Source organism: Camarhynchus parvulus, chromosome 1A, assembly GCF_901933205.1.
Source record: "Camarhynchus parvulus chromosome 1A, STF_HiC, whole genome shotgun sequence".
NCBI lineage: Eukaryota > Metazoa > Chordata > Aves > Passeriformes > Thraupidae > Camarhynchus > Camarhynchus parvulus.
Window position 1 is genome coordinate 62,262,103 of NC_044586.1, and position 8,812 is coordinate 62,270,914.

The following is an 8,812-nucleotide window of genomic DNA, read 5'->3' on the forward strand; positions in this document are numbered from 1 at the left end:
CACCTTCTGCTTTTCTGTCAGGCTGTGAAAAACCAGAGAAACTGGCAATGGAGCTTTCAGTACTGTGCCTCAATACTCATTCTTCATCCTCACACATCAATGTACAACAGCAACAAATAGAGAAAAAAACCAATCCTTCCATCATTGCATCACTTAAGGAGCCAAAGCACAGTAACTCATCTTTCACCAAGTAGGAAGGATTTGATTTTAAGTACCATTGAGGAGATAACTGTCTGTGTTATGAGCTCCATAATGGTGCTCGTGTTGCCATTTAGGAAAGTAATGAGCTGTAGCAAAGTCACAGGAAGCAAAGGACGCAGGAGCTTCAGTCTCCTGAGGGCAGCACAGCAATTTATCTGTACTCAGACGTGTGAAACTCTTCAGAGAAATAATAAAATAATAAAAAAAAAACCTCACCAACCTAAAAACCAAACCACAGACGTGTGAATTAGTAGACAGGTGCCTTAAGAAAATCAGCCCATTTCCCCCTTCACATAAATTTTATTATGTGAGTTTAATCAATCTTCAGCCTAGGCAGTTTAAAATTATTTTATCTAAGGACAGAAAATCTTTCCATGTGAAAACTCCCTTAACTTCACTGGGAAGTTGCACAGGTAGTTGGGATGTTATACTGGGGAAGGTATTTCTTTGCCATAAATCCAATTTTTACTTTCTTTTTCAAGCTGAGGCAGCTTTATGAGATGAAATAAATCTGCTTTTTGTTGATGTCACTAGAGGACTCTAAACACCAAACTGTAACTCCAAAACAAACCTGCACACTGCAAACACTATTACCCAGGACATTTAACTTAAAAAGATAGCACAGAGAAGTACAGCTAAATGCACCTTTTTTCCTAGAAAGAGCACCTAAAAGACCCTTGGGTCTGAACAATGCTAGTAACTTCCTTAAACGTACCAATTCTCTTACATTTTTTTCCTCAGTTAGGTGGGGGTGACATTCCAAAAATTACATCAAGTCAGCTCTTCCTTAAAGCCTTCAAAGCTTTGAGTTCAATTTGCAAAATAATAAATTGAGTCTTAAAATAAACACCTTGGATTTCATGAGGTCTGAGAAGACCTCACTTCTGACAAGATTACAGCTTGTACAAAACATCAGATCAACTGACCACAGTGATTCAGACTGCAGTTATGTAAAGCATCCTTGCCCATTAAAATAGTTTTAGGAAAAAAATCAGATTAAAAACAGAGATTTATGATATTAACTAACTGTTCAGTCAGCCAAGTTCAGCCTTAAAGATCAGGATAAAACTGTTCTTTTGCTGTTTTCAGCTTTTACATGTAGCCACCCCTGCCCACAGCACCTGGGCCACAGGGTGCACACACAATGGAGCTGTGACTGCTCAGTGCCTGTGGTGCTCAGAAACAGGCAGAGGAGCTCAGACACAGGCTCAGAAACACCTGCAGAGCAGGGGTGGGCTCCAAGTGTTCCCAGCTCTCCCACAGACTGAAAGGAGACGATCCACCTCTCCCAACGCGCTTCATCCAGCAGCTCCAGGGTTGGCACGCTCCTCTGGGAACAGGTAGGATTGGTCTCCTTATGATTCATTCCATGGTGTAGCTCCGTACCAGGCAGGGAATACCAACACAGATAGCAAAACATTAATTGGGGCACATCCAGTAGAAGAAGTCTCATCCCTGAAGATGGTGCAGCAGCTGTGCAAAGCCAGATTCCTTCTGCTGGGCCTGACAAGGGAGCGCTCGCAAAAATGGAACTGAGGTGGCTGAGAAAGCCAAGCTCCAGAACATCAGCAGCACCACTGCTCTGACCCACACTTGGGAAACTCCCCTTCCAGGCCACCTCAGCACCTGAGCCACTGGAATATTCTTTCACAATTTAGTTTTTATTTTAAATATTGGTAGAAGTAAAAGACTGACCCTACTCATACCAGTCTGCTGTGAGAGCTCATTGCTGAGGATCCCAAAAGAGACCCATGGAAAGGGGCTTGGAAATTGATGATCTTCAAGGTCCCTTCCAACCCACACCATTTTATGATTCTATGATGTCTCACAGGCCCCTCCCAATGCTACTGAAACATAGCTAATAAATTAATAAAAGCTCCTCTGAATGAGAAAAGGCCCACTGCTTGTAACTAATGAACACAAGTGTCAAACTTGTTCTTGTGTCTTCTCTGATTTCTATTGAACAAAAATGGACCTTCAGAGAGATATAACACATGATCACTCTATTACCAGGACACAGTATAGTACCAGCTTTGAAGATTTATTTATGTTCTTAATAAAGGTTTTCAAGCACCTGCTTAAAAAAAGGAAATAACACATGAAATTAGGTAAAGGATTTATTTAAGGGTAATTTGTATGCAGGTGGAACTTTTCTTTCACAAGGTGAGAGAATGGATATGAGAAAGTTATATTCTGCAAAGCTACACATTATGATAGTACAGAGAATTTTAAAGTTAGAGCTGTTCTTACTGTAAATCTTGGAGAAAAGTAACTGCACTTGCAACAGCCTATTACTACTTGTCATTGCCCTTTATTTTATTTCCCTCTCTCAAAGTGGAGTTCTCTGGATACCTAAGGATGTTATGAGCATTTTTCCTTTATTACACTGTTCTAAAGCCTTCTAGTATAAGCCTTCATAAAACCTCACATATATGCATTATAAAATTACAGGGAATAAGTTCCATATGAAAAATTCATCATATTTCTTCTTTCTATTTTTTAGCGGAGATTCTGACATTAAGCATGGGAGCAACAGACATTGTTTTAATTCTTCATTGTGGAAGGGGAAAAAAATCAACTTTTTGCTTTTGTTTAAGAAAGAATTTTTTACATACTCCCTCTTTGCAGTCTGCCCCTTGCAAAACCAAAAAAGGATTTTATACAGACAAAAAGTAACCACAATTATATGGAGTGTGTCATTGATAAATTCCAGGGGAATACAACAGGCTAGGTAGGCACATACCATTAGATCTAGCTGTTCAAAATCTTAAAATTCTAGCCAAGATTAAGCTGGACTATTTGACCACACCAGCCCTCAAGACTGCACTTAATTTTTAAAAGGCTTGATCTCACTCTAGGCTTAGACTTTAAGCAAGTAACTCTTTCAAGACAGCATTTTACACAGCAGCCTATCTTTAAACATGTGCTTAAGTCTCTTGAAGTCACTAAGTATAGACAGACTGAGAACAGGCCCAAGTCTTTCATTTTGTGACAGCCTCAGATTTGTATAATTTTAGTTAATCCTGGGCTTTCTGTTCCCAGTGCATTTAGGCATGAGTTATGCTGACACAAGATGAGATCAGACTTTGTGCTGCAGCGTCTTCAGGAATTTTGGAAGAGGGTGTTCCAGGAAAACTGGTAATTTCTGCCCACCCCCTTGGAGAAAAAAATAAGAAAGCAACAACACCCCAGCACGTCACTGGAGTGTGTTTAGATGTTACAGAGGTTTCAGCCTCTCTTCTGCTGCATGACATCTGCTTCCTGCAAGTCTCCTGATTCTCTGACCAACTAAATTGGAAACAGTTTAATTATGGTTATTTATTTTGCTTTTAAACTGACCACATTATACGACAAAGCTCACGCAACTCTTCTGTTTATAGCAGCACAGGAAGAAAAATATGCAAAGATGTACAAAAAAGGATAAGTATTACTGAAAGCTGAGTAATAGACACAGTGTGAAATTCATGCAGTGCAGAATTGCAGGTCTCCATGCACATACAAGCTCTAAAGCATGAATTTGTCTTTCGTCACATATGTTCTGAGCCATTTAGGATTTGTCCTGAAAAATTAAGTTTGAAAATAAATGTCTACAATGTCCTGTGCTGAGCGTGACCAGGGAAACTGTTAGGGAAACTCTCAGGTACCAACAGAGCTCTGAACATTAATCACATTTTCCAGTTACGTTGTGGGGAAGTGCAATGACTTAGTTAAGGCCAGTATAAAGTCCCAGGCTTCAACTACCACACCCATCACACTGATAGTCAATTGAGTCAATGATTCAACCCAGATGGGAATCCAGGTTCTTCTTGGCTTACTGTTATCTCTTCTGCCCATTAGGTTATGCGACTTCCATAAGTTATTTTGCAGTTCCCGTCAAAAGAAAATAAATCCACATGATGCTGTATGCTGCCTCCCAGCTGTAATGCAAAGTGGAATTTTGGACCACAGTGCTGTTTCCTGACTCATCCTGGATCCCCTCCATGTGACGTTGGATCCATCTAAGCTGGGGAGAGCAGAATAGAAAGGCTGTGCTTTTTTTTTTCTTTTTGATTTTTTCTTTTTTTCTATCACCCACTGTCAGATAACACGTGCATGTTCTCACAGCATGTCTCCAGAATATGGAAAAAAACCAACAATACCAGAGAGAGGCCTTTCTGAATACACAAGGATAGAAAGAATAAGATAAAAGGGCTAAAGATTTATACAGGGATTATTTAATAATGACTCACTGCCATTGCTAAGTTTATAAAATACATAAAACCCAGACAGAAATGTTGGGGCAGGGGGAAACTGTTGAGAAGTGTGACAGAGGTGCAGGATTATAAGAAAGTTAAAAATAGCACACCCACAGAGCAAAATTTCCTTCACACCTAAATACAACCACTACACTTCACATCTCATGCACATGGCTGTACTGTGAGCTCCTCTGTTGCTTGTTTGCAGCTGGAGGGAATCCAGAAAGCAAGGAAAACAAACACAGGGCACGTTCCCTGCGTCCATCTGATTCAATGGCATTTAGCACACACCTTTGGCTCTCTGCAGGGGTTAAAAAGACAAAGGGCCAAGCACAGCTCCGGCAATCCCGCAGGCTGCCTTGCCAAGAGAGCGCGGTGGGAAAGCCTGCTTAACCAGCCCCAGAGGATTCCCTCACGGAGGAAACCTCAAAGAGCACAGAGGTGGCTCACTGGCCAATTCCAGCTCCAGGGGTTTTAGCCAAAGAAATCCTGGCATGTGCTGGGAATTCAGCTGATTCCCTGATGATGAATCAGGCTCTCTGCATCCGCAGGTGACCAGTATGTCAGTGGCACACAGTGATGCGACATCTGAGATTACAGCTGCTGGGTTTTTAACAGCAAGAAAGAATGAGAGAAAAAGCAGAACAGGGATTAAAAAAGAATTCAGAAAGACATCATTATTTTGGCCACCCTGAGCTAACAGCAGGCTCACAGGGTGACTCCAATGTTTATGGCTTTCTGCCAGTTAAACTGTAAAGATCCTGACTGTGTGGGACATTCACTCCTCTACTTGTTTTGTGACATGGAAAAGAGGCTGAGCATATACATCCCTTCTGCTAGGATCAAAATAAGGACAGGTGCCGCTGGGAGCATTTCATCCTTTGCCTTTGCTTTTCAATATCTTGCTGTTTACATGGTTAGCTGCTTAATTATCATTACTTAATCTCTGAGTAACAAAGATGCAGCATCCTCAAACAATTTAAAGGGATCTTTCCCAATGAACAGCATCTATTTCCATTTAACACTCTAGCTTAATTAAAACTTCTCTCCCCCCAGGGCCTTGTTTCATTTAATTCAATTGCAAAATCCCAATAGAATGTCCAGGCTGCAGCACAATTTGCGTAATGAACACAGTGGTATCTGCAGTGAAAACATCACCTCTCAGAAAACAAGAAAAAAAACCCAAAACATTGGGAAGCAGAGCAAGATCAGAGCAATTACAGTGTTTTGGAAGGTTGGTTGATGGCAGAATCTGCAGTTGGGAAAGAAGCAGACAGAGGCCAGTACTTGGGAGTGGGGTCAAAAAGAGGTATCAGTGTTCTGGGAATCTGACCATAGCCATTCACCAAGACAAAGCTGAGGGCAGGAATACAACTTGAAATAATATCTTTCTCATATCAGTCACCTTACTCAGTACTACTGAGTGGCACTTCTCCCTTCTTGGCATTATTGTCCTGAAAGCACTTACCAGCTTTTGTAATAGAAGTCATTCTTGTATTTTCAGACACAGCAGAGACTGGTGAAGCTGCTATTTCCATTTCTGGTTAAAGCACTCAACGGGCAGAGCCCACACACTGACTGTAGGAGACTTGGAATCACAGCACTGGTCTAGAGCACAACTCTCAGTGCTTCAGCACTGCACCTAATGGGAGCCTGTTCTGCTGCCCACACCCTGAGAATTCCTGCGGGATCAATCCAGTCTTAAGGAGAGGGAAAGCGAATTGAGTTCCTGGATCTCAGGCTAGTCTGGATGTCTAAGCCAAAATAAAGTTCAACTAAAAGTGAAGCCAAGCTGCTCAGCCTGATCAAGGCGAAAATGCTTCAATTTATGAGACATCTCAGAGCAAGACTTGTCTTGGAAATGTTAAGAAAAAGAGGTGTGGCACCTGCAGAATTTGGATCTCTCTGTTTGACAGTAGGTTTACAATTATGGATTAAAATACCCCAATTTCTCTTTAAAAGACTATTTACACACCCAACTTTCACAGAAGACTTTGGCCCTTACACTTTGCAGGAGATGATGTGCTTTTCTGGAGCAAGCCCATAATAACCTAAATAAACTAACTGAAAGGCAAAGATGAAAAATCACATCAATTATACTAATGAGGACTTGAAAAACGGTATAGAGGTGGTGTGCCATTAGCATTAAAAACCTTCAAATGGTAAACAGCAACATCACGTCTCTTTACTTGTTCCTCAGATTTTCAAGTAAAAGAGAGAAAGTGACATGCTACAATTCTTCAAGTGCTTGCCTGCATCTTCCTGGCCTCTGTCAGAGACACACACACAGTGTGAACTGCTGCTTTCTCAGATTCTGGTCCCATTTATCTCTATTATTCTTGGCCAAGTTGCCCCAACTCAAATCAAAGTGAAGCTCTTTTTGAGGAAACATAGGTGGCTGCTCTGTGCTCCCGCAGCACAGTCACCGATTACCTAACGCGCTCAGGAATGTTTTCCTTCTACAAGCAACAGCTTTCATTTTGCAATATTCGCTGCAAAACAAGGAGCTTTCCCAGCCTGGGAGTTCCTTCACTCCCAAAGTGAAGTGGAGATGATCCCTGTGAGCAGGGAGTGATCTCCTTTCGGCTGCACGCCGGCCAGCCAGGTGCTCTGCGCTCCCGGGGATGGTCGCGCTCAGCAGCCGCGCTCACGGCGATGCTGGAGGACTGTGCAGAAAGGAAGAAATTCTGCCACCGCACCAGCAAGCAACAGTTCTGCTGAGGAGCATGGGCTGACCATGCCCTGCTGCCTTCCCAGAGCCCGGAGCCACCTCTGAGTAGCAGGAGCAGGGGTGCCGGGCTGAGCGCACCAACTCCTCTCCCATCTCACAGCCTCTACGCCCAGCTCCCCAAAACTAACTCCTTCTCTCCCTTCACCCCCAAGTCCACCCCTGGCAGAGCCTAGCCCTTTCCTGAGCCAGCCCCATCTCCCCGCTGACAGCGGGGCAGGTGGCCCGGGGGCCGCCAGGTGCCGGCACCGCTCCGCTCCTGCCGGGGCAGCCCCGGCGGCGCCCGGGCCAGAGGCGAGCGGAGCGTCCGGGACAGGCACAGGGGACCGCAGGCACCTTCCCACACCGCCCTCCACCCCATCCCCGCGGCGCGGAAAGTGCCCCAGCGGCCGTGGAGCCGCGGGGCCGGCCGGTACCTGCCGGGGCCGGAGAGCGGCCGGAGCGCGGCGGGGCCGGGTCCGGGTGTCGGAGGCGTTGCGAGCGCGGCGGCTCCTCCCCGGCGGCGGCGGCAGCGGAGGGTCTCGCTCCTTCTGCGCCGAGTGTCAGACTTTCCCTCGGCCGCCCTCCCTCCATCCCGCCACCCCTTTCCACTCCCTCGCACGCACATGCACACCCCTCCAGCAAATGGGCTGCCGCCTGAGAGTGCGCCTGTGTGTTCGGGTGTCTGTCAGCCGCCGCAGGCACACCCCCCCCCGCGCGCCGCAGGTCCCGCTCCCGGCCCGCCGGACGGCGGCTCCCGAGCAGTGCCGGGGTGCGCACCCCGACCCCGACCGCGGCAGCGTTGTGCCCACCCGGGGACCCCGAGCCCCTGTGCCTTCCCTGGGCCAGAGCCCGCTCCGGCAGGGCAGGATCACACACCTGCACAGGAGCATCCCCAGCTGTCTCTGGGATCGCCGTGCGCGGCTGCTGCTCCTCATCCACGTGGCTAAAGCAGCCCCAGGTCCGCTCACGGTGTTCCCATGGCACATTCCCTCTGGGACGGAACTGGCTTTGTAGAGTGATTGAGTAAACAAAACCAGCTCGCCACACTCACGATAAGTGGCCCGGAGCTCAGGGCTGGTGCGCATTTAAGAGTTTGCCTGTGTGCAGAGCTGTAGCTGCCAGGGTCACATCTGCATCCGCATTTATTTGTTTTGCCCCTGGAATGTGCTACACTGGTGGTTCTCCAGCTTTCGCATGCTGCAGACCACTTCCTAGGAGAGAATTTCTCTCCTGGACCAGCCCACCCCACACCAAACCATTCTCTCCGACATATTTCCTTCTGTGGCTGCCCGAGGAAGAGCCTTCCTGCCGCAGGCTGAGAGCCACTGCACACATGGCACAGGCAGTATCAGACCCTTCCAGACAAGACACACTGGGCTTCTTTCAAGAGCTGTGTTTCCCTCAGTGAAGGGCTCAGATTGAAAGGCTTCAGCTGGCAGCTCAGTTGTGGAACAGACCCCGACTGTTGCTCCCGTGAAATAACCAAGGAAGCCCAGAGAAACATATTGGAGTTTCCATCGTGTAACTCACCTCAGCAGAACTTCATCCTCACCTACCATTCACACACAAGTCAGATGGGTGGTCTGGGCATACAGGGACAGGAGCTAAATAAGAGGGAGGTTTTTAGGTTCACAAAAGTCAACTTTACACCTTTTTGCCTATGTTT

General features: G+C 46.1%; 1 protein-coding gene across 3 annotated transcripts in view; it reads right to left on the minus strand.

Moving 5' to 3' along the window:
- Positions 1–8,226, minus strand: part of SEMA3D (semaphorin 3D) — a 136,957-nt gene extending 128,731 nt beyond the window's left edge. Inside the window, exon 1 of one of the 3 annotated variants that reach the window (XM_030960791.1) lies at positions 8,023–8,226. The gene's annotated coding sequence lies outside the window, so the exon portion shown is untranslated. Of the gene's footprint in view, positions 1–5,904; positions 6,980–7,580; positions 7,736–8,022 lie in introns of those variants that run through there. The other 2 variants (XM_030960790.1, XM_030960792.1) reach the window with 2 other exon arrangements.
- Positions 8,227–8,812: the final 586 nt, after the last annotated feature.